Source organism: Bombina bombina, chromosome 3 (assembly GCF_027579735.1).
Source record: "Bombina bombina isolate aBomBom1 chromosome 3, aBomBom1.pri, whole genome shotgun sequence".
NCBI lineage: Eukaryota > Metazoa > Chordata > Amphibia > Anura > Bombinatoridae > Bombina > Bombina bombina.
The window spans coordinates 1013748344-1013775729 of record NC_069501.1 but is presented as its reverse complement, the minus strand read 5'-3'; positions in this window follow the sequence as shown (position 1 = coordinate 1013775729).

Here is a 27386-nt window from a genome sequence, read left to right as displayed (position 1 = left end):
AATTTACCTTTAGATTTTTTATCCTGTGGTAAAAAAGTTCCTTTCCCTCCAGTAACAGTTGAGATAATAGAATCCAACTGAGAACCAAATAATTTATTACCCTGGAAAGAAAGGGAAAGCAGAGTAGACTTAGAAGACATATCAGCATTCCAAGTTTTAAGCCATAAAGCTCTTCTAGCTAAGATAGCTAGAGACATATACCTGACATCAACTCTAATGATATCAAAGATGGCATCACAAATAAAATTATTAGCATGTTGAAGAAGAATAATAATGCTATGAGAATTATGATCTGTTACTTGTTGCGCTAAAGCTTCTAACCAAAAAGTTGAAGCTGCAGCAACATCCGCTAAAGATATAGCAGGTCTAAGAAGATTACCTGAACACAAGTAAGCTTTTCTTAGAAAGGATTCAATTTTCTTATCTAAAGGATCCTTAAAGGAAGTACCATCTGCCGTAGGAATAGTAGAGACAGCCCCATCAACCTTAGGGATTTTGTCCCAAAATTCTAATCTGTCAGATGGCACAGGATATAATTGCTTAAAACGTTTAGAAGGAGTAAAAGAATTACCCAAATTATTCCATTCCCTGGAAATTACTTCAGAAATAGCACCAGGGACAGGAAATACTTCTGGAATAACTACAGGAGATTTAAAAACCTTATCTAAACGTTTAGATTTAGTATCAAGAGGACTAGAATCCTCAATTTCTAATGCAATTAGGACTTCTTTAAGGAAAGAACGAATAAATTCCATTTTAAATAAATATGAAGATTTATCAGCATCAACCTCTGAGACAGAATCCTCTGAATCAGAAGAACCAATATCAGTATCAGAATGATGATGTTCATTTAAAAATTCATCTGAAAAATGAGAAGTTTTAAAAGACTTTTTACGTTTACTAGAAGGAGGAATAACAGACATAGCCTTCTTAATGGATTTAGAAACAAAATCTCTTATGTTATCAGGAACACTCTGAATATTAGAAGTTGATGGAACAGCAACAGGTAATGTAACAGTACTAAAGGAAATATTATCTGCATTAACAAGTTTGTCATGACAAACAGTACAAACAACAGCTGGAGGAACAGATACCAAAAGTTTACAGCAGATACACTTAGCTTTGGTAGCTCCAGCACCCGGCAGCGATTTTCCAGAAGTATCTTCTGACTCAGCTTCAACGTGGGACATCTTGTAATATGTAATAGAAAAACAACATATAAAGCAAAATTGATCAAATTCCTTAAATGACAGTTTCAGGAATGGGAAAAAATGCCAGTGAATAAGCTTCTAGCAACCAGAAGCAAAAAAATAATGAGACTTAAATAATGTGGAGACAATAGTGACGCCCATATTTTTTAGCGCCAAAAAAGACGCCCACATTATTTGGCGCCTAAATGCTTTTGACGCCAAAAATGACGCCACATCCGGAACGCCGACACTTTTGGCGCAAAAGAACGTCAAAATGACACAACTTCCGGCGACACGTATGACGCAGGAAACAGAAAATAATTTTTGTGCCAAAAAAGTCAGCGCCAAGAATGACGCAATAAAATGAAGCATTTTCAGCCCCCGCGAGCCTAACAGCCCACAGGGAAAGTCAAATTTTTAAGGTAAGAAAAAAATGAATTAATCATATGCATTATCCCACATATGAAACTGACTGTCTGAAATAAGGAATGTTGAACATCCTGAGTCAAGGCAAATAAATGTTTGAATACATATATTTAGAACTTTATATAAAGTGCCCAACCATAGCTTAGAGTGTCACAGAAAATAAGACTTACTTACCCCCGGACACTCATCTACATGTAGTAGAAAGCCAAACCAGTACTGAAACGAGAATCAGTAGAGGAAATGGTATATATAAGAGTATATCGTCGATCTGAAAAGGGAGGTAAGAGATGAATCTCTACGACCGATAACAGAGAACCTATGAAATAGACCCCGTAGAAGGAGATCACTGCATTCAAATAGGCAATACTCTCCTCACATCCCTCTGACATTCACTGCACGCTGAGAGGAAAACCGGGCTCCAACCTGCTGCGGAGCGCATATCAACGTAGAATCTAGCACAAACTTACTTCACCACCTCCATAGGAGGCAAAGTTTGTAAAACTGATTTGTTGGTGTGGTGAGGGGTGTATTTGTAGGCATTTTGAGGTTTGGGAAACTTTGCCCCTCCTGGTAGGAATGTATATCCCATACGTCACTAGCTCATGGACTCTTGCTAATTACATGAAAGAAATATATATATATATATATATATATATACATACAGGGAGTGCAGAATTATTAGGCAAATGAGTATTTTGACCACATCATCCTCTTTATGCATGTTGTCTTACTCCAAGCTGTATAGGCTCGAAAGCCTACTACCAATTAAGCATATTAGGTGATGTGCATCTCTGTAATGAGAAGGGGTGTGGTCTAATGACATCAACACCCTATATCAGGTGTGCATAATTATTAGGCAACTTCCTTTCCTTTGGCAAAATGGGTCAAAAGAAGGACTTGACAGGCTCAGAAAAGTCAAAAATAGTGAGATATCTTGCAGAGGGATGCAGCACTCTTAAAATTGCAAAGCTTCTGAAGCGTGATCATCGAACAATCAAGCGTTTCTTTCAAAATAGTCAACAGGGTCGCAAGAAGCGTGTGGAAAAACCAAGGCGCAAAATAACTGCCCATGAACTGAGAAAAGTCAAGCATGCAGCTGCCAAGATGCCACTTGCCACCAGTTTGGCCATATTTCAGAGCTGCAACATCACTGGAGTGCCCAAAAGCACAAGGTGTGCAATACTCAGAGACATGGCCAAGGTAAGAAAGGCTGAAAGACGACCACCACTGAACAAGACACACAAGCTGAAACGTCAAGACTGGGCCAAGAAATATCTCAAGGCTGATTTTTCTAAGGTTTTATGGACTGATGAAATGAGAGTGAGTCTTGATGGGCCAGATGGATGGGCCCGTGGCTGGATTGGTAAAGGGCAGAGAGCTCCAGTCCGACTCAGATGCCAGCAATGGAGGTGGAGTACTGGTTTGGGCTGGTATCATCAAAGATGAGCTTGTGGGGCCTTTTCGGGTTGAGGATGGAGTCAAGCTCAACTCCCAGTCCTACTGCCAGTTTCTGGAAGACACCTTCTTCAAGCAGTGGTACAGGAAGAAGTCTGCATCCTTCAAGAAAAACATGATTTTCATGCAGGACAATGCTCCATCACACGCGTCCAAGTACTCCACAGCGTGGCTGGCAAGAAAGGGTATAAAAGAAGATAATCTAATGACATGGCCTCCTTGTTCACCTGATCTGAACCCCATTGAGAACCTGTGGTCCATCATTAAATGTGAGATTTACAAGGAGGGAAAACAGTACACCTCTCTGAACAGTGTCTGGGAGGCTGTGGTTGCTGCTGCACGCAATGTTGATGGTGAACAGATCAAAACACTGACAGAATCCATGAATGGCAGGCTTTTGAGTGTCCTTGCAAAGAAAGGTGGCTATATTGGTCACTGATTTGTTTTTGTTTTGTTTTTGAATGTCAGAAATGTATATTTGTGAATGTTGAGATGTTATATTGGTTTCACTGGTAAAAATAAATAATTGAAATGGGTATATATTTGTTTTTTGTTAAGTTGCCTAATAATTATGCACAGTAATAGTCACCTGCACACATAGATATCCCCCTAAAATAGCTATAACTAAAAACAAACTAAAAACTACTTCCAAAACTATTCAGCTTTGATATTAATTAGTTTTTTGGGTTCATTGAGAACATGGTTGTTGTTCAATAATAAAATTAATCCTCAAAAATACAACTTGCCTAATAATTCTGCACTCCCTGTATATATATATATATCTTAGAACTGATTTGAATTATAAGTAACTAAGAATTTGTTCCAGTTTAAATTAATGGACATTTAAAGTAACTGTGAACATTAAGAATATATCAGCTAGATTTAGAGTTTGGTGGTAGCCGTGAAAACCAGCGTTAGAGGCTCCTAACGCTGGTTTTGGGCTACCGCTGGTATTTGTAGTCAGTCAGGAAAGGGTCTAACGCTCACTTTGCAGCCGCGACTTTTCCATACCACAGATCCCCTTACGTCATTTGCGTATCCTATCTTTTCAATGGGATCTTTCTAACGCCGGTATTTAGAGTCGTGGCTGAAGTGAGCGACAAAACTCCAGCCGCAGAAAAAAGTCAGTAGTTAAGAGCTTTCTGGGCTAACGCCGGTTTATAAAGCTCTTAACTACTGTGCTCTAAAGTACACTAACACCCATAAACTACCTATGTACCCCTAAACCGAGGCCCCCCCACATCGCCGACACTCTATTAAACTTTTTTAACCCCTAATCTGCCACTCGGTACACCGCCGCCACCTACGTTATCCCTATGTACCCCTAATCTGCTGCCCCTAATACCGCCGACACCTACATAATATTTATTAACCCCTAATCTGCCGCCCCCAACATCGCCGCCACATACCTACACTTATTAACCCCTAATCTGCTGACCGGACCTCACCGCTACTATAATAAATGTATTAACCCCTAATCCGCCTCACTCCCGCCTCAATAACCCTATAATAAATAGCATTAACCCCTAATCTGCCCTCCCTAACATCGCCGACACCTAACTTCAAGCATTAACTCCTAATCTGCCGACCGGAGCTCACCGCTACTCTAATAAATTTTTTAACCCCTAAAGCTAATTCTAACCCTAACCCTAACACCCCCCTAAGTTAAATATAATTTTTATCTAACTAAATAAATGAACTCTTATTAAATAAATTATTCCTATTTAAAGCTAAATACTTACCTGTAAAATAAACCCTAATATAGCTACAATATAAATAATAATTATATTGTAGCCATTTTAGGATTAATATTTATTTTACAGGCAACTTTGTATTTATTTTAACCAGGTACAATAGCTATTAAATAGTTAATAACTATTTAATAGCTACCTAGTTAAAATAATTACAAAATTACCTGTAAAATAAATCCTAACCTAAGTTACAATTAAACCTAACACTACACTATCAATAAATTAATTAAATAAAATACCTACAATTATCTACAATTAAACCTAACACTACACTATCAATAAATTAATTAAATACAATACCTACAAATAAATACAATTAAATAAACTAACTAAAGTACAAAAATAAAAAAGAACTAAGTTACAAAAAATAAAAAAATATTTACAAACATTACAACAATAATAATACAGATTGAGCTCGCATTCTATTGGCTGATCGGAACAGCCAATAGAATGCAAGCTCAATCTGATTGGCTGATCGGATCAGGCAATCGGATTGAACTTGATTCTGATTGGCTGATTCCATCAGCCAATCAGAATTTTCCTACCTTAATTCCGATTGGCTGATAGGATTCTATCAGCCAATCGGAATTCGAAGGAACGCCATCTTGGATGACGTCCCTTAAAGGAACCGTCATTCGTCGGGAAGTCGTCGGTGAAGATGGATGTTCCGCGTCGGCGGGATGAACTACATGGATCCGGAAGAAAGAAGATTGAAGATGCCGCTTGATAGAAGACTTCAGTCGGATCATGGACCTCTTCAGCTCCCGATTGGATGAAGACTTCAGCCGGATCATGGACATCTTCAGCCCCTCACTTGGGCTTGGATCAAGACATCGGAGGCTCTTCTGGATCGATCAGTGAACCCGGCGTGGTGAAGATAAGGTAGGAAGATCTTCAGGGGCTTAGTGTTAGGTTTATTTAAGGGGGGTTTGGGTTAGATTAGGGGTATGTGGGTGGTGGGTTTTAATGTTGGGGGGGGTATTGTATGTTTTTTTTACAGGCAAAAGAGCTGAATTCTTTGGGGCATGCCCCGCAAAGGGCCCTTTTCAGGGCTGGTAAGGTAAAAGAGCTTTTCTATTTTAATTTTAGAATAGGGTAGGGAATTCAAATAGGCAATACTCTCCTCACATCCCTCTGACATTCACTGCACGCTGAGAGGAAAACCGGGCTCCAACCTGCTGCGGAGCGCATATCAACGTAGAATCTAGCACAAACTTACTTCACCACCTCCATAGGAGGCAAAGTTTGTAAAACTGATTTGTTGGTGTGGTGAGGGGTGTATTTGTAGGCATTTTGAGGTTTGGGAAACTTTGCCCCTCCTGGTAGGAATGTATATCCCATACGTCACTAGCTCATGGACTCTTGCTAATTACATGAAAGAAATATATATATATATATATATATATATATACATACAGGGAGTGCAGAATTATTAGGCAAATGAGTATTTTGACCACATCATCCTCTTTATGCATGTTGTCTTACTCCAAGCTGTATAGGCTCGAAAGCCTACTACCAATTAAGCATATTAGGTGATGTGCATCTCTGTAATGAGAAGGGGTGTGGTCTAATGACATCAACACCCTATATCAGGTGTGCATAATTATTAGGCAACTTCCTTTCCTTTGGCAAAATGGGTCAAAAGAAGGACTTGACAGGCTCAGAAAAGTCAAAAATAGTGAGATATCTTGCAGAGGGATGCAGCACTCTTAAAATTGCAAAGCTTCTGAAGCGTGATCATCGAACAATCAAGCGTTTCATTCAAAATAGTCAACAGGGTCGCAAGAAGCGTGTGGAAAAACCAAGGCGCAAAATAACTGCCCATGAACTGAGAAAAGTCAAGCATGCAGCTGCCAAGATGCCACTTGCCACCAGTTTGGCCATATTTCAGAGCTGCAACATCACTGGAGTGCCCAAAAGCACAAGGTGTGCAATACTCAGAGACATGGCCAAGGTAAGAAAGGCTGAAAGACGACCACCACTGAACAAGACACACAAGCTGAAACGTCAAGACTGGGCCAAGAAATATCTCAAGGCTGATTTTTCTAAGGTTTTATGGACTGATGAAATGAGAGTGAGTCTTGATGGGCCAGATGGATGGGCCCGTGGCTGGATTGGTAAAGGGCAGAGAGCTCCAGTCCGACTCAGACGCCAGCAATGGAGGTGGAGTACTGGTTTGGGCTGGTATCATCAAAGATGAGCTTGTGGGGCCTTTTCGGGTTGAGGATGGAGTCAAGCTCAACTCCCAGTCCTACTGCCAGTTTCTGGAAGACACCTTCTTCAAGCAGTGGTACAGGAAGAAGTCTGCATCCTTCAAGAAAAACATGATTTTCATGCAGGACAATGCTCCATCACACGCGTCCAAGTACTCCACAGCGTGGCTGGCAAGAAAGGGTATAAAAGAAGATAATCTAATGACATGGCCTCCTTGTTCACCTGATCTGAACCCCATTGAGAACCTGTGGTCCATCATTAAATGTGAGATTTACAAGGAGGGAAAACAGTACACCTCTCTGAACAGTGTCTGGGAGGCTGTGGTTGCTGCTGCACGCAATGTTGATGGTGAACAGATCAAAACACTGACAGAATCCATGAATGGCAGGCTTTTGAGTGTCCTTGCAAAGAAAGGTGGCTATATTGGTCACTGATTTGTTTTTGTTTTGTTTTTGAATGTCAGAAATGTATATTTGTGAATGTTGAGATGTTATATTGGTTTCACTGGTAAAAATAAATAATTGAAATGGGTATATATTTGTTTTTTGTTAAGTTGCCTAATAATTATGCACAGTAATAGTCACCTGCACACATAGATATCCCCCTAAAATAGCTATAACTAAAAACAAACTAAAAACTACTTCCAAAACTATTCAGCTTTGATATTAAAGAGTTTTTTGGGTTCATTGAGAACATGGTTGTTGTTCAATAATAAAATTAATCCTCAAAAATACAACTTGCCTAATAATTCTGCACTCCCTGTATATATATATATCTTAGAACTGATTTGAATTATAAGTAACTAAGAATTTGTTCCAGTTTAAATTAATGGACATTTAAAGTAACTGTGAACATTAAGAATATATCAGCTAGATTTAGAGTTTGGTGGTAGCCGTGAAAACCAGCGTTAGAGGCTCCTAACGCTGGTTTTGGGCTACCGCTGGTATTTGGAGTCAGTCAGGAAAGGGTCTAACGCTCACTTTGCAGCCGCGACTTTTCCATACCACAGATCCCCTTACGTCATTTGCGTATCCTATCTTTTCAATGGGATCTTTCTAACGCCGGTATTTAGAGTCGTGGCTGAAGTGAGCGACAAAACTCCAGCCGCAGAGAAAAGTCAGTAGTTAAGAGCTTTCTGGGCTAACGCCGGTTTATAAAGCTCTTAACTACTGTGCTCTAAAGTACACTAACACCCATAAACTACCTATGTACCCCTAAACCGAGGCCCCCCCACATCGCCGACACTCTATTAAACTTTTTTAACCCCTAATCTGCCACTCGGTACACCGCCGCCACCTACGTTATCCCTATGTACCCCTAATCTGCTGCCCCTAATACCGCCGACACCTGCATAATATTTATTAACCCCTAATCTGCCGCCCCCAACATCGCCGCCACATACCTACACTTATTAACCCCTAATCTGCTGACCGGACCTCACCGCTACTATAATAAATGTATTAACCCCTAATCCGCCTCACTCCCGCCTCAATAACCCTATAATAAATAGCATTAACCCCTAATCTGCCCTCCCTAACATCGCCGACACCTAACTTCAAGCATTAACTCCTAATCTGCCGACCGGAGCTCACCGCTACTCTAATAAATTTTTTAACCCCTAAAGCTAATTCTAACCCTAACCCTAACACCCCCCTAAGTTAAATATAATTTTTATCTAACTAAATAAATGAACTCTTATTAAATAAATTATTCCTATTTAAAGCTAAATACTTACCTGTAAAATAAACCCTAATATAGCTACAATATAAATAATAATTATATTGTAGCCATTTTAGGATTAATATTTATTTTACAGGCAACTTTGTATTTATTTTAACCAGGTACAATAGCTATTAAATAGTTAATAACTATTTAATAGCTACCTAGTTAAAATAATTACAAAATTACCTGTAAAATAAATCCTAACCTAAGTTACAATTAAACCTAACACTACACTATCAATAAATTAATTAAATAAAATACCTACAATTATCTACAATTAAACCTAACACTACACTATAAATAAATTAATTAAATACAATACCTACAAATAAATACAATTAAATAAACTAACTAAAGTACAAAAATAAAAAAGAACTAAGTTACAAAAAATAAAAAAATATTTACAAACATTACAACAATAATAATACAGATTGAGCTCGCATTCTATTGGCTGATCGGAACAGCCAATAGAATGCGAGCTCAATCTGATTGGCTGATCGGATCAGGCAATCGGATTGAACTTGATTCTGATTGGCTGATTCCATCAGCCAATCAGAATTTTCCTACCTTAATTCCGATTGGCTGATAGAATCCTATCAGCCAATCGGAATTCGAAGGAACGCCATCTTGGATGACGTCCCTTAAAGGAACCGTCATTCGTCGGGAAGTCGTCGGTGAAGATGGATGTTCCGCGTCGGCGGGATGAACTACATGGATCCGGAAGAAAGAAGATTGAAGATGCCGCTTGATAGAAGACTTCAGTCGGATCATGGACCTCTTCAGCTCCCGATTGGATGAAGACTTCAGCCGGATCATGGACATCTTCAGCCCCTCACTTGGGCTTGGATCAAGACATCGGAGGCTCTTCTGGATCGATCAGTGAACCCGGCGTGGTGAAGATAAGGTAGGAAGATCTTCAGGGGCTTAGTGTTAGGTTTATTTAAGGGGGGTTTGGGTTAGATTAGGGGTATGTGGGTGGTGGGTTTTAATGTTGGGGGGGGGGTATTGTATGTTTTTTTTACAGGCAAAAGAGCTGAATTCTTTGGGGCATGCCCCGCAAAGGGCCCTTTTCAGGGCTGGTAAGGTAAAAGAGCTTTTCTATTTTAATTTTAGAATAGGGTAGGGAATTTTTTTATTTTGGGGGTCTTTCTTATTTTATTAGGGGGCTTAGAGTAGGTGTAATTAGTTTAACATTGTTGTAATATTTTTCTAATGTTTGTAAATATATTTTTTTTTTGTAACTTAGTTCTTTTTTATTTTTTATGCTTTAGTTAGTTTATTTCATTGTATTTATTTGTAGGTATTGTATTTAATTAATTTATTGATAGTGTAGTGTTAGGTTTAATTGTAGATAATTGTAGGTATTTTATTTAATTTATTTATTGATAGTGTAGTGTTAGGTTTAATTGTAACTTAGGTTAGGATTTATTTTACAGGTAATTATGTAATTATTTTAACTAGGTAACTATTAAATAGTTATTAACTATTTAATAGCTATTGTACCTGGTTAAAATAAATACAAAGTTGCCTGTAAAATAAATATTTATCCTAAAATAGCTACAATATAATTATAATTTATATTGTAGCTATATTAGGGTTTATTTTACAGGTAAGTATTTAGCTTTAAATAGGAATAATTTATTTAATAAGAGTTAATTTATTTTGTTAGATTTAAATTATATTTAACTTAGGGGGGTGTTAGTGTTAGGGTTAGACTTAGCTTTAGGGGTTAATACATTTTTTAGAGTAGCGGTGAAATCCGGTCGGCAGATTAGGGGTTAATTATTGTAGGTAGGTGGAGGCGACGTTGGGGGCGGCAGATTAGGGGTTAATAAATATAATATAGGGGTCGGCGGTGTTAGGGGCAGCAGATTAGGGGTACATAGGTATAATGTAGGATGCGGCGGTGTACGGAGCGGCAGATTAGGGGTTAATAATAATATGCAGGGGTCAGCGATAGCGGGGGCAGCAGATTAGGGGTTAATAAATATAATATAGGGGTCGGCGGTGTTAGGGGCAGCAGATTAGGGGTACATAGGGATAACGTAGGTGGCGGCGGTGTACGGAGCGGCAGATTAGGGGTTAATAATAATATGCAGGGGTCAGCGATAGCGGGGGCGGCAGATTAGGGGTTAATAAGTGTAAGGTTAGGGGTGTTTAGACTCGGGTTACATGTTAGGTGCAGACTTAGGAAGTGTTTCCCCATAGGAAACAATGGGGCTGCGTTAGGATCTTAACGCTGTTTTTTTGCAGGTGTTAGGTTTTTTTCAGCTCAAACATCCCCATTGTTTTCTACGGGGGAATCGTGCACGAGCACGTTTTTTAAGCTGGCCGCGTCCGTAAGCAACGCTGGTATTTAGAGTTGCAGTGGCGGTAAATATGCTCTACGCTCCCTTTTTTGGAGCCTAACGCAGCCCTTCTGTGAACTCTAAATATCCGCGGTATTTAAAAGGTGCGGGGGAAAAAAAGAACGCGTAGCTAACGCACCCCTTTGGCCGCAGAAATCTAGCCGTATGTATTTTGAGTATTCTAATTAGAATTGTATTAGAATCAATTGTAGCTAAATAGCTGAGTATATATATATATATGTGAGGAAGAAAGGGGGGTCACCAGCGCTAAAACTAATATAGAAGAAATAGCTAGTGAGTTACAGATAGCGTAAAAAAGATGGTTCAGTGATTAAAGATGTAATGTTTCTATTGGACTGCACTAACTTGGTTGATAAGTAGTGCACCAAAACTTATATGTATAGATAAGTATAAGAACTGAGCGTGCAGCCTAAAATGTGAGTCAGTGTACCCGTGTCACTGAATTAAATGTGGGTCGAAAGAGAATATTCTCAAAAGTAAATAGGCGCACTGCTATACAATTATGAATAATGTAGTATTAATATACTGTATGGTGTATACAAAAATCAAAGTTCAAAACCAATCAGTTGGTACAGGTTAGTTCTTTCCCAGTATAGTTCTGGTATAGGGTAAGTGATAGCGCTTACCAGAGCCGACCTCAATCCTATGAGGTAAGTGATCCACAATGGAGTATAGATGATCCCTTTGGAACTGTGTGCTCTCGTGGAAATCTTTTGGTATCTGTTGCTCCTTGCCAATGGAGATCCTGGACTCTCTTATGAAAGCAAGAATGATTCCTTGGTTCTCTCTATAGTATTTTGTTGAAGTCCTGCTGGTTTCTAGAGGAACTTGTTGGTGCAATGGCAATCTTGGACTCTCAATGGATTCCTTCTTCTTTCAGAAGTTTGGATGTCCAATATTCTCATAGATGAATAGAAAAAGAGAAAAACAACATAGAGTAGTACTTCAAAGAGATTAAAGCAGAAACTAAATGTATATCCTGGTGTGAAGTAAGTATATTGCGCTTACCAGAGCAAACCTCAATCCTATGAGGTAAGTGATCAGCAAGGTGTTAGAGGTGGTGTTTTGGATGTTTCAGGAAATTCCTGGTCTTATTTCATCAGAGGGAATGGCAATCCTGGACTCTCTTGTTAGAGTAGGAACAGTCCTGTAGTTCACCCTTTGTTGGTTTTAAACACAAGTGTGTCTTTGATAACTTCTTGTCCAAATGAAATCCTGGGCTCTCTGAGTATTTATTCTCTCTTTTGGTATTAGGATGTCACTTGTCCTGGTTAACTTGCACTGAAAAAGGTTTTGACAACTGACTCAAAAGAATAAACGTTCACATATGGCCAGGGTACCCAACAAAGGGTGAACTACAGGACTGTTCCTACTCTAACAAGAGAGTCCAGGATTGCCATTCCCTCTGATGAAATAAGACCAGGAATTTCCTGAAACATCCAAAACACCACCTCTAACACCTTGCTGATCACTTACCTCATAGGATTGAGGTTTGCTCTGGTAAGCGCAATATACTTACTTCACACCAGGATATACATTTAGTTTCTGCTTTAATCTCTTTGCAGTACTACTCTATGTTGTTTTTCTCTTTTTCTATTCATCTATGAGAATATTGGACATCCAAACTTCTGAAAGAAGAAGGAATCCATTGAGAGTCCAAGATTGCCATTGCACCAACAAGTTCCTCTAGAAACCAGCAGGACTTCAACAAAATACCATAGAGAGAACCAAGGAATCATTCTTGCTTTCATAAGAGAGTCCAGGATCTCCATTGGCAAGGAGCAACAGATACCAAAAGATTTCCACGAGAGCACACAGTTCCAAAGGGATCATCTATACTCCATTGTGGATCACTTACCTCATAGGATTGAGGTCGGCTCTGGTAAGCGCTATCACTTACCCTATACCAGAACTATACTGGGAAAGAACTAACCTGTACCAACTGATTGGTTTTGAACTTTGATTTTTGTATACACCATACAGTATATTAATACTACATTATTCATAATTGTATAGCAGTGCGCCTATTTACTTTTGAGAATATTCTCTTTCGACCCACATATATATATATATATATATATATATATATATATATATATATATATATTGTCCTATGGTTTAACTAAGCACTGTTAAAATTGTATTGTTGAATATTAGCAGTTAATATCTTGGAATCTCATTGTGATACTTGTAATTCTGATTTGGGAGGCTATTGTGAGTAAGGCAACTTTTATGAGATTTGTATAGCATATTTTAAATAGTTTTAGTGTATAGTATTGATTCATATTCTAGTTCCTACAAATATATTTAAATGTGTTTATAGATATCAACTAATAAAAAGAATTCAGAAATGTATATTAATTTTATGGTTTTTGGTATATGCATATTTTTGGGTTTCAGTTTAAAGGATAATTATAAAATATATTGTGTTATAACCCTGCCATATACTGACATATTATTTGGAGAGTACTGCTGAGATTCTTATTAATATACTCACATCCCAGAGAGATGAGAGATGCCTTCCATAGAAAGTAAAGAGGCTCTCTGGTGTACAGAATTTCACAGGGAAAGGGAAATTAACAGAACATCTGGGGCTAATATAAAGTCTCAGTTTGCAGCAAATACAAATTAAACTGACATTTTTCACCACAATTTAACTTGTTTTTTGTTACTAGTTTAGTATATATTAATTTTCTGACTGTTAAATAAGTGTATTGTGAATTTTGAGTAAACTTTACCTGCATACAGCTTGTTTAAAAGGATTACAGCATTTCACAAGAATTGTGAGAAAGCTTCAGGCATGCCATGGGAACTCTCCTGTTTGGCCCAAGGAACTCTCCTGTCCCTCCCACTTTCTGAAGCTTTGTTTTACTTTACAATAGAGAGAATAAAAAGTGTAACGTAATTTGTAAAAGATACAAAGAAATATACAAATTAGTATGCTAATTTGTTAAAGAAACTTTCAAAACATAATCAGAATTTGTAAAATCACTGCTAGATCAAAAATCTAAATTAATTAAAATATAAAATAAAATGTGCAAAGCTTAGCCATTTGAGTGCTAAGCACTTTCCCACCTGGGTGCTAAGCTGTTTTAATTTTTTTTTTTAATATTTTTTTTTTAACTTTTTTTGTTTTTTCAGATCCCCAAGACTTACACTGTTGGTTGGACTTACAAAGGTTAGGCGGTTACCTTTCCAACGGTGGGTCTTGGGGGTATGTAGCGGCTTAGATGCCTGAGATACAGGCTTCTAAGCAGCATGCCCCCTGCTCCTATACTTAACACTGTAAATGTTAAATAAAGTTGCACGGTGACATCATCATGTCATTGCACGTGACATCACCGTGCATAACGTGAAGCCCCGTCGATGCCTGTCACTATGCAGTCCCGGAGGCCGGGGTAGGAGTGGGTGGGAGCCCCCAGATCTCCCTCAAGGTGGCAGAATGCTAGCGACGGCTCTAACGGAACTACAGGGCGGAACTACCATTGGTGAAGCATGTGCAGTGGCACCAGGGCCCAAGTTCAGGGGGTTCCATAACAGCCATTCTACACATAGACATGTGTACATTGTGTACAATCCTAATGCAGGGGATTCTTTTATTAGTGCAGGCTGCAGGTCCATCTTATCTATCTATATTCAAAATAATTATACAGAGCAGCATGTATTATAATACTACTGCAATGAGTTATCATTGGGGGCCCAAAAAATGTTTTGCACCAGGGCTCTCTGTTAAGTAGGTCCGCTATTCGCTGAAGTGTTTAAATAATATAAAATACAAAGCACAAAGAGTAAGTGTAACAAAACTTTTATATCATCCAGTGTTGGACTTATATCTCCTTCACATAAAGCAATGGTTTTAAAACCTGTCCTCAGCCCTCTGAAACGTGCTAGGTTTTCAAGATTACCTTGGGTCAGAGCATGTAAAATAACCATGTTTACTAATCAGCTGATTATTTCAACTGTGCTCCAGTTCAGGTATCCTCAAAATGTGACCTGTTAGGGAGGTCTGAGGACAGGTTTGAAAACCACTGACATACAGAAATGCAGAGAACACCCCTTAGAGAAGTATAGAACATTTTGCCTGTCTAGAATCTTGTGAGAGATCTTGCAGTGCTGGAGGGTTCCAACCTTTTTCTTTTAGCATTCAGTGACTTCAGCCCCTGTGAAGTCTGCACAAAAATTTATTTCCAAGCAGGAGAATCTTTTACCATCAGTCCGTTAGACAGCGTTTACTCAAGATAACAGTTGGCTTTAATAATAAAACATGAAAAAGCAAAGACACTGGAGCCAAAGCTTTAGGACTAGATTTATGAAGCTTTTTGGGCTATGTGGAGCAGGTTCCACAGCTGTCACATATTTAACCCCTTAACGACCAAGGACGTACGCCACACGTCCTCAAAAAAAATACACTTAATGACTGAGGACGTGTGGCGTACGTCCTTGGTCTGGAAAGCAGCTGGAAGCGATCCTGCTTGCTTCCAGTTGCTTTCCGGTTATTGCAGTGATGCCTCGATATTGAGGCATCCTGCAATAACCTTTTTTAGCAATCCGGTGCAGAGAGAGCCACTCTGTGGCCCTCTCTGCACCGGACATCACAGGCTAAATCCGTTGGTGGGTGGGAGCCGGTTCGGGAGGTGGGTGGCGGCCATCGATGGCCCTGATGATCTGTAGGGGGGCGGGATCGTGGGCGGGAGAGATCAGAGGCACGCACGGGGAGGGAGCGGGTGGGAACCGCTACACTACAGAAAAATTATGTTTGAAAAGTTGGAAAAAAATAGTTTGATTTCTGAAAAAATACATTAGTCAGGGGGTGGGGGATTGGTCTGTGGGGGGGGGGGGAACTACACTACAGAAAAACAGGCAAAAAAATTAAAAAAAATTTTATTTTTTGCAAACTGGGTACTGGCAGACAGCTGCCAGTACCCAAGATGGCCCCCAATAAGGCAGAGGTGGAGGTTAGAGAGCTGTTTTGGGGGGGGATCAGGGAGGTTGGGGGCTAAGGGGGGGATCCTACAAAGTAGCATATGTAAATATGCTAAAGATGTATTTTTTTTTTTTTTTTAAAAACTTTTATTTTAGTACTAGCAGACTTTCTGCCAGTACTTAAGATGGCGGGGACAGTTGTGGGGTGGGGGAGGGAAGGGAGCTGTTTGGGAGGGATCAGGGGGTCTGATGTGTCAGGTGGGAGGATGATCTCTACACTAAAGATACAATTAACCCTGCAAGCTCCCTACAAACTACCTAATTAACCCCTTCACTGCTAGCCATAATACACGTGTGATGCGCAGCAGCACTTAGCGGCCTTTTAATTACCAAAAAGCAACGCCAAAGTCATATATGTCTGCTATTTCTGAACAAAGGGGATCCCAGAGAAGCATTTACAACCATTTGTGCCATAATTGCACATGCTGTTTGTAAATAATTTCAGTGAGAAACCTAAAATTTTGAAAAATTTTGCGTTTTTTTTTAATTTGATTGCATTTGGCGGTGAAATGGTGGCATGAAAATATACCAAAATGGGCCTAGATCAATACTTGGGGTTGTCTACTACACTACACTGAAGCTAAAATTAACCCTAGAAGCTCCCTACATGCTCCCTAATTAACCCCTTCACTGCTGGGCATAATACACGTGTGGTGCGCAGTCGCATTTAGCAGCCTTCTAATTAGTAAAAAGCAAAACCAAAGCCATATATGTCTGCTATTTATGAGCAAAGGGGATCCCAGAGAAGCATTTACAACCATGTATGCTATAATTGCATAAGTTTTTTGTAAATAATTTCAGTGAGAAACCTAAAGTTTGTGAAAAAAAATTGTGAAAAAGTGAACAATTTTTTTTATTTGATCGCATTTGGCGGTGAAATGGTGGCATGAAATATACCAAAATGGGCCTAGATCAATACTTTGGGATGTCTTCTAAAAAAAAATATATACATGTCAATGGATATTCAGGGATTCCTGAAAGATATCAGTGTTCTAATGTAACTAGCGCTAATTTTGAAAAAAAAAAGTGGTTTGGAAATATCAAAGTGCTACTTGTATTTATGGCCCTATAACTTGCAAAAAAAGTAAAAAACATGTAAACATTGGGTATTTCTAAACTCAGGACAAAATTTAGAAACTATTTAGCATGGTTGTTTTTTGGTGGTTGCAGATGTGTAACAGATTTTGGGGGTCAAAGTTAGAAAAAGTGTGTTTTTTTCCATTTTTTCCTCATATTTTATAATTTTTTTATAGTAAATTATAAGATATGATGAAAATAATGGTATATTTTGAAAGTCCATTTAATGGCGAGAAAAACGGTATATAATATTTGTGGGTACATTAAATGAGTAAGGGGAAAATTACAGCTAAACACAAACACCGCAAAAATGTAAAAATAGCCTTGGTCCCAAACGGACAGAAAATGGAAAAGTGCTGTGGTCATTAAGGGGTTAAAGAGACAGTAAACCCAAAAATTTTCTTTTATTATTTAGATAGAGAATACAATTTTTAAAAAGTTTCCAATTTACTTTTATTATGAACTTTGTTTCGTTCTCATGTTATTCTTTGTTGAAGGGATACCTAGGTAGGTAGCGTGCACATGCCTGAAGCACTACATGACAGGAAATAGTGCTGTCATCTAGAGATCTTGATAATGTATAACATTGTTGCAAAACTGCTGCCATATAGTGTTGTGGACACATGCACACTCATGAGCTTACATCCCAGCTTTTCAACAAACGATAACAAGAAAACAAAGAAAATTTGATAACAGAAGTAAATTGGAAAGTTGTTTAAAATTGTATGCTCTATCTGAATCATGAAAGGAGAAATGGTGGTTTTATGTCTCTTTAAGAAGCAGAAATTGCTTCTTCTGTCTCTCCGCCACCTCAGAGGTAGCGAGATGTATTATGAGATCAATTACCCCGACAATTGGTTGCACCATAGCACTGTGCGATGCAAAATCACAAGTGGCGATTGCTGGCGGACAGGTTCACGACTTGTGAAACTGTCCAACTGCAAGGATGTTAAATTTTGACCTAATGTGTATGATTGTATTTTATGATTACATTTTAACCTTTTAACGCCGTTATGCCGTTCAATTCCATCATAATTACACTGGACTCCTAGCGACCTCTGGGCTCAACACCAGAAATGGGAAAATGAGGGTTTATATAGAGTGGCAGACTACATGGTGGGTAGAACAACACTTTCATACAACCAACTGCAGGCAAGATTAGACCCATTGAAATTACACTGGTACATGTATTTACAAGTATACTCGGCTATACAAACATACTTGAAAAACCCTAGAGACGACAAGGTTACACCAATAGAGATTTTCTGTAAGTCAGAGGACCGTAATAAACACAGCGTCTCTATCCTATATGTAGCTATACAATCTTCTCAGAATACCACAAAAACTACAACTATGTTAGCATGGGAAAAGGAACTACATATTTGTAAAGAAATAAAAGAGTGGGAAACAATATTTCAGAATGCTGATAAAGGGCTTCTAAGTGTGGATCTTAAAGGGACTGTACACTGTAAAATTGTTTTTCCATTAATGTATTTTAAATGACTTGTTATACCAACTGCAGAGTATAAAATATTTGAGAAATTCCATTTTCATGCTTATTTGTGGATATGAAGTAGCTGATTTTGTGCTTTGAAACCACAGCCTATTACAATGGGTTGAACTTAAAGGTGATATCAGATCTCATTATGTTCTAAGTTTGTGTAAACAGACTTGTTTCCTTATCTTTTATTTGGCTGGAATGCCAAAGCTCAATACATAGAGAGAACAATGGAAAATTATCATTTTATTACTTAACTATCCTGCATCCCACTGAGAGTGTAATCTCTTCTGCTGGCTGTGTATACTTAGGCTATTCAATAGCCTATACTCCAGCATTAATTTGTTTAGTATAGATGGTGATACCACAGGCTAAATAAGCTATTTCAAATGCTGAAATAGGAGTAAAGGAGCTGCTTGTAACCAATTTAATACACTCTAGCAGGTTAAAAGGATAATTGGGAATAATTTAAAGGGGAGAAAATATTTGGGTGAACTGTCCCTTTAAGGAAAATGTCACTAAGACTATTTATCGATGGTATCTAACACCCACGAGAACAGCCCATATGTACCCACAAGGAAGTAGATTATGTTATAGGGGTTGCTGAGAAATAGGAACATATAGGCATATGTGGTGGGATTGTAGAGAAGTTGCGGGGATATGGAGACACCTGTCTTCCTTTCTCAGTCAGATCCTAGATGAAACTATTGATCTCACGATTCAGCAGGCTCTTCTGCATGAACATATCAGTATATATAATAAACATATTAACACATTTATTAAGATTCTGTGCACGGTCACGAGGACGTGCATAGTCAGACATTGGAAAACTGGTATTCCAGCTTGGACAGAGATATACAATAAAATTCAGCACACATATACCATGTATGAGCTGGCGTCAGGTATTCTAGATAATAAAGAAGCAGTTCAAGCGGTGTGGTATTACTGAATAAGTAAATGAGTCTTATTTACATAGGACTGTCGAGAGATGTGGCTTTGAGTGGTCAATACAACAAAAAACAACTTCAACCTATTGATGCACATACAGCATAGACTAATATAAGATGTGTCGTCACTTCCCCCCTCATCCCGGTTACCCCCCCATCTGAATTACTCATCCTTACCTTCTCTTACTATTGTATTCTCTAAACTATGAAACCTATAGACAATGAAAATTATTATTGTTTAAAAAAAAAGTTTATTAATATGTATTAATATAGATAATTAAAGAGATAATCATTCTGAAGGTATAATACTCTTGGAGGATATGCTAGGTAATGAAGAAGATCGAGAGATTAAGTATCACCAGAATTTGGAGGTTTCAAGACTTTGTTACTACTCTAAGAATGATGATCTCACATAGAAGTATATTTACAGCAAGAATATAGTAGATTGATATAATCTTGTATATGAACCATTTCTCCTATATTTATGTATAACTGTAAGCCTATTCTCCGGAGCACCTTACTATAGAGGTCAATGGAGGGAAAGGTATTCTTGTGATTGTTATTTTTATTTCCAATTTAATAAAAATTATTCAAACATAATTACACTGAGCTTTAGTTCTGTTAGGACGAAATAGAACGTCATAACCGTTGGCTGTCCTAAAGCCAACGGCGCTTCCATGATGTGATCGCGGTCTGGAGGGCGTGCCTAGCATCACAGGAACGCCCCCCTGACCCGATCCCATCATTGAAATCTTGCAATCGCGTGCACGATCGCAGGACTTCAATTTGTTTACATCAGAACGTTGTTGCAATGTAGACAAATTAACCCTGTCATCAAAGGGTTAAACAACCTTATAGTAAATTGGGGTCTCATATAAGCAGATATATGCAGTGCTTTAGATGCATTGCAATTACAACTACAAAGCATATTTACAATACCTGATTTTTTAAGTGTTGTTCTTTTACACTGCAGGGAATTATATTGCATTATAGGTGTAGACATCCTTTGCTATGACAACATTGCAACATTCTTGATAATGCTGATCATGTGTCGGCAGATCATGTGAAATTCAAAGTCAAAGTTCAATGTCACCTAAGATATGTCAAACTAAGAAGGTGACTTTTCATGCATCAAGTTAATTAAATTGAATTTTAACACTGTTTTTTCCTACTATGACTATATTTATTAGTTTTACACCAACATTATACAGTGTGACAGGAAATATAGTTGTTAACAGTATCAAGCTGAGAGTGTTATGGGGAACAAAGAATGGTAACAAAAGCAATGTTAGCAATTAAATTACCATTTTTGTTCTATTGTATAGGAGAGTACTAATTGGAAGCATTTCATTTTCCCTCCTTTTGGTTGCAGGTGTCTTAAAGTGCATTTGATAATAAATAGAAGTAATTCAAAAAGTTTTATTGTGTGCACTGAATCATTAAAGTTTGACAATCATGCCTCTTTATGTGCGCTTTAATATATTTTAATCAATCATTGGTATGGATAGAATACACTTTTTGTGGGGGTACTCACCGGTACTGAGTAGCCCCACCTCTGACATCTCATAACAGGCAACATCTGCAATCATCACACAAATACTTAGTTTTAAAATAGTTTTCAAAAGAGGGGGCTGAAAAACATATCAAGCGATGTAAATAACGTTGTGTATATATCTATATATATATCTATATCTATCTATCTATCTATCTATCTATCTATCTATCTCTCTATCTATATATATATATACGTCCCCCATGACAGGCATGGCTGTCAATTATTTGTGTAATTAGATTAAATATTTTCCTACCTATACACTTTTGATTATCATTATGAAGCCATGATATTTGCCAACTTTAGGGGAGTCAACTTCAATCACCCTATTATCTACCGGTATAGAAGGGCTTTTCTTGAACAAACTGGGTACAATGTTCTGTTTTTCTATCTTTTGCTTAGCCTGCAATTTGTTAGGGCTGACTGTAGACAATGCACTGGTAATTGGCAATTATAAACACGAAAAACTAGGTTTTGCAAATATTTTTTATTTCTTTGTGATCATGTTATACATTTTAAACAAGTTAAAATTTGGAGGAAAATACTAGATTTAAGGCCTGACAAGACCCCCTTTTGCTCACAAACTATAAGATATGGTTCTTGTAAACAAGAATTGATATGTATGGTACTACGCTTTTTCACTTTTTATATTTATTTAAGTTATAGTGTAATTTGTAATCACATTTTGAAACCATGCAAAGAAGGTGTAGGATGTTCCAGGAGGGCCTTGGTAACCCCCGGGTGTAATATAGTTGTAATACAAGGATCATGCTTATTGTTTTGTTCCTACCTATGCACTTTTGTTTATCACCAGGAAGCCATGATATTTGCCAACTTTTGGAGAGTCAACTTCAATCACCCTATTATCTACCGGTATAGAAGGGCTTTTTTGAGCAAACTGGGTACAATGTTCTGCTTTTCTTTCTTTTGCTTAGCCTGCAATTTGTTAGGACTGACAGTAGACAATGCACTGGTAATTGGCAATTATTAATACGAAAAACTAGGTTCTACAAATATTTTTTAATGCCTGGTTCTTCACTAGATTTAGCTTAACTTTTTGTTGTTATTGCTTTATTGTTACTAGGCTCTATATGTAACCTTGGTGTTAAACAGAAAAATGACACTCTACAAGGTCTCAGTCATCTTATATCACATTAAGTTGGTACTGTTTAATTTTGAAACATGAAAGTGCTGTGAACAGTGATGTTGCGAATTGTTCGCCGGCGAATAGTTCCCGGCGAACATAGCTTGTTTGCGTTCTCCGCGGCGGACGAACATATGCGATGTTCGATCCGCCCCCTATTCTTCATCATTGAGTAAACTTTGACCCTGTATCTCACAGTCTGCAGACACATTCCAGCCAATAAGCAGCAGACACTCCCTCCCAGCTCCTGGACAGCAGCCATTTTAGATTCATTCAGAAGCTGCTTTCTTAGTGAGAGGAGGGACAGTGTAGCTGCTGCTAACTTAATAGGGAAATTGATAGCTAGGCTAGTGTATTCAGTGTCCACTACAGTCCTGAAGGACTCATCTGATCTCTGCTGTAAGGACAGCACCCCAAAAAGCCCTTTAGGGCTGCTTTTTTATTTGTTCCTGTGTAATCTAATTGCAGTTGCCTGCCTGCCAGCGTGTGTGTCAGGCTCACAGCGTATACTGTGCCCACTTGCCCAGTGCCACCACTCATATCTGGTGTAACAGTAGTTTAAATAATTAAAAAAAAAAACTTTTTTGACTGTGAAACATCAGTCTGCTAGTGTAATCTAATTGCAGTTGCCTGCCTGCCAGCGTGTGTGCCAGGCCCACTTGCCCAGTGCCACCACTCATATCTGGTGTAACAGTAGTGTAAATAATTAAAAAAAAAAACTTTTTTGACTGTGAAACATCAGTCTGCTAGTGTAATCTAATTGCAGTTGCCTGCCTGCTAGCGTGTGTGCCAGCCAGGCCCACTTGCCCAGTGCCACCACTCATATCTGGTGTAACAGTAGTGTAAATAATTAAAAAAAAAAAAACTTTTTTGACTGTGAAACATCAGTCTGCTAGTGTAATCTAATTGCAGTTGCCTGCCTGCCAGCGTGTGTGCCAGGCCCACTTGCCCAGTGCCACCATTCATATCTGGTGTAACAGTAGTGTAAATAATTTATAAAAAAAAAACTTTTTGACTGTGAAACATCAGTCTGCTAGTGTAATCTAATTGCAGTTGCCTGCCTGCTAGCGTGTGTGCCAGCCAGGCCCACTTGCCCAGTGCCACCACTCATATCTGGTTAACAGTAGTGTAAATAATTAAAAAAAAAAAACTTTTTTGACTGTGAAACATCAGTCTGCTAGTGTAATCTAATTGCAGTTGCCTGCCTGCCAGCGTGTGTGCCAGGCCCACTTGCCCAGTGCCACCACTCATATCTGGTGTAGCAGTAGTGTAAATAATTTAAAAAAAAACAACTTTTTTTACTGTGAAACATCAGTCTGCTAGTGTAATCTAATTGCAGTTGCCTGCCTGCTAGCGTGTGTGCCAGCCAGGCCCACTTGCCCAGTGCCATCACTCATATCTGGTGTAACAGTAGTGTAAATAATTAAAAAAACAAAAAAATGTTTGACTGTGAAACATCAGTCTGCTATTGTAATCTAATTGCAGTTGCCTGCCTGCCAGCGTGTGTGCCAGGCCCACTTGCCCAGTGCCACCACTCATATCTGGTGTAACAGTAGTGTAAATAATTTAAAAAAAAAATATTTTTTGACTGTGAAACATCAGTCTGCTAGTGTAATCTAATTGCAGTTGCCTGCCTGCTAGCGTGTGTACCAGCCAGGCCCACTTGCCCAGTGCCACCACTCATATCTGGTGTAACAGTAGTGTAAATAATTTAAAAAAAAAAATCTTTTTTGACTGTGAAACATCAGTCTGCTAGTGTAATTCTAATTGCAGTTGCCTACCTGCCAACGTGTGTGCCCGGCCCACTTGCCCAGTGCCACCACTCATATCTGGTGTAACAGTAGTGTAAATAATTTAAAAAAACCAAACTTTTTTGACTGTGAAACATCAGTCTGCTAGTGTAATTCTAATTGCAGTTGCCTGCCTGCCAACGTGTGTGCCCAGCCCACTTGCCCAGTGCCACCACTCATATCTGGTGTAACAGTAGTGTAAATAATTTAAAAAAAAAAAAACTTTTTGACTGTGAAACATCAGCCTGCTAGTGTAATCTAATTGCAGTTGCCTGCCTGCTAGCGTGTGTGCCAGGCCCACTTGCCCGGTGCCACCACTCATATCTAGTGGCACAGTAGATTGCACGCGCAGTGCCCCAAATTTGAAGTAGGAGGACCGACCAAGCATCTTTTTCCATCTCCCGGTTCCTAAAATCCATGCCATATACACGTCCCCTAGCGCCACAACTGCCTCTGGGAACCTTACCATGGGTCTCAGACCGCACGTCTAGTAATTCTCTGTCTGGCAAATTATATATCTATCAAATCTATCTATTTATCTATCAAATCTATCTATCGTATCTATCAAATGTATATTGCATCTATTGATCTATCTATCTAATCTATGTATCTATGTATCTATCAAATCTATCTATCTCGTGGTTGTCCAAATGGACTGTTTGCGGTTGTTTGCGGTGCGTTAAACAGGGAGTTTGGTCTGTCACTGTGAAGCGGGCGTAACCCTTACACTACCTGATCGATACAACATCATACCTTATGTTTTAAAGCACGTTATTCAAAACAATTTAGGAATGTTAGGTGATTTATGCCCTTTATGGATTAAAACCAGACTCTGCATCAACTATGTAATTTTCTGTGGGAGTTTTGCCATGGATCCCCCTCCGGCATGCCACAGTCCAGGTGTTAGTCCCCTTGAAACAACTTTTCCATCACTATTGTGGCCAGAAAGAGTCCCTGTGGGTTTTAAAATTCGCCTGCCTATTGAAGTCAATGGCGGTTCGCCCGTTTGCGAACAGTTGCGGAAGTTCGAGTCCGCCGTTCGCGAACGGAAAATTTTCAGTTTGCGACATCACTAGCTGTGAAATATGTTTTAAGGGTAAAAATTATAAAAAAAAAGAAAAAGGAAAGAGAAAAAAATCTTTTTTTTTTTCCCCCCCTCCGACCCTCCCCTCTCACTACTCGCTTCACTTATGCATGGATCTGTTATTTTTCCTAGCTATAGTTTTATAGATGAGAGATAATATCAGAATAGCTTCTTGGAATGTGGGAGGCATTACCTCTCCAATTAAGCGCAAGGGTATCCTCAACTTACTAAAAAAACATAAATTTGATATTGTCCTATTACAGGAAACTCATTTAAAAATACAAGAGATACCTAAACTAAAAACAAGTTGGGTAGGGGAAGTGGTGGCAACTCCCTGTACCTCAAGAAAGAAAGGAGTAGCCTTTTTATTTAATAAACGCTTGTCTTACAGGATATTATCCCAGGAGCTAGATAGAGAGGAAAGATATATTATTTTACATCTAGAGGTAGAGGGAATGAAACTTGTTATATGCAATTTGTATGGGCCAAATAAACCAGGTAAACTCTTTTGGGATAATCTACAAATTAAGCTTACAGAATTTGGTTCTGAACATCTTATTGTTGCGGGTGATTTCAATGCAGTTTTATTTCTGGCCCTGGATAGACTTAAACGGACCCAAAATCGAAATAATAAACTGGAAGCGAAGTTGTTAAGAAATTTTACCACCAATTTAGAGTTAAAAGATATATGGAGGATTCAAAATCCAGACATTAAAATGTTTACGTGTAAATCTAAGTTACATCAGACACTGTCCCGACTTGACGCGTTCTTTGTAAATGGGAAAGTTATGGGTTTAAAATCCAGAGTTGACATTAAAGAAATTGTCTTGTCAGACCATGCAATAGTACTACTTGATCTAGATATAAGGGCGCATAATCTAAATAATATTGGGAGTTTTTTTTCTCTAGGCACTTAATTTCTGACATCCAATTGAAAAACTGGAAGCAGGCATGATGGAGGGAATTTTACAACTTTAATTCTCACTATATAAACAAAATTGAAATTTTGTGGGAGTCCTTTAAGGCTGTTATCAGGGGAGAAATCAAAGCATTTATGGTACTAAGGAAACGTAAAATGCAAGCGCGGGATGTTCAATTATCCAACCAGCTCCGCAATGCTTTTAATTTAGATATTAATAACTCGTCCAAAGAAAATTGGGAAAAATACATCCGTAGCAAACAGGAAAGGGATATCTTTTTGAATCAACAAGTTAAACTTGAAGACCTAAGATCCCGATCCTTTAATTATAGACATGGAGGTAGGGCTGGAAAATTTCTAGCAAATTTGGTTAAATACGAACAAAAAAAACAGTCAATTGATTCTCTTACGGTGAAGGGTAATAAAATATCAGATATACAAACTATAAGAACTTATATAAGAGACTATTTTGTCCAAGTTTTTTCTGATTCTCCAATTGATCAACAGGCTAAACAAGCCTTTTGGGATAAAATTAATATCCCACAAATTTCTAGTGATGATCTAGCTAAAATTAATGCTCCAATTTCGGAGGATGAGATAATGCAGGCTATAAAAGCAACCCCCCCCAATAAAGCCCCTGGCCCGGACCAATTGCCTATAGAGCTGTACAAGTTACTGGGGGACGCCATTTGTCCAACATTAGAGAAATTATTCAATCACTACTTCATCTCAGGCACAATGCAGTCTTCCCTCTTTACATCCTCTTTAGTCTCCCTGATACTCAAGAAGGATAAGGATCGGGAACAAATTGGCTCTTATAGGCCTATCTCGCTATTAAATAATGATTACAAATTACTAACAGGAATCATAGCACAGCGATTAAAGCCCTTCATGCACTTAATGATCCACAAGGACCAAACTGGTTTCATGACAAGGAGAAACTCAACTAACAATTTAAGGAAACTCCAGATCGTAATAGAATTCTTTTGGGAAAAGTTGAGAAAAGAGAGCACAAAGTTACCAACTGATTTTGCTATTCTAACGGTTGACGCGGAAAAAGCTTTCGACACGATTACATGGGATCATTTGTTATTTTCACTAGGAAGATTTGGCTTAAAGGGTGCATTATTGAATTTCATACAGCTGATCTATCATAACTCCAAAGCTTCTATCCTTGTTAATGGATTCCCTACTGAACCTATTCTCCTTCAAAAAGGAACTAGGCAGGGTTGCCCCCTCTCCCCTTATTTGTTTAATTTGGCTAT